Below are 367 nucleotides of genomic sequence, written 5' to 3'. Positions count from 1 at the left end.
TTATAAAAGCACAACCCTTACCCCCACCACTACCACTATCTCTGAGAATAAACACCTCTTCCACCGACCCAAATTCTTTAAAGAAAACACGCAGCTCCTCCTCTGTCGCTGTGCGGGGGATAGAACCTACAAACAACTTCGCTTTATCTACACCACCATCTGCTGCTGCTGATGATAAACCTAAACGCGCTGCCTCACCCTCTGCATACTTCACTACCAACGCACTTGACCCCTCCTCTAAACATAAAGTACCGTGCAACGCTCGTATCGCTGCGTCAGCAAACGCCAAAGAACCTGGAACACATACACACACACAAACCCTAAACCCTAAACCCTAAACCCTAATTTCTAATTTCGGAAACCCTAG

Source organism: Eimeria mitis, genomic scaffold (genome assembly GCF_000499745.2).
Source record: "Eimeria mitis Houghton genomic scaffold, Emh_scaff4711, whole genome shotgun sequence".
NCBI lineage: Eukaryota > Apicomplexa > Conoidasida > Eucoccidiorida > Eimeriidae > Eimeria > Eimeria mitis.
The sequence above is the reverse complement of the archived record's forward strand: the minus strand, read 5'-3'. Positions refer to the sequence as shown.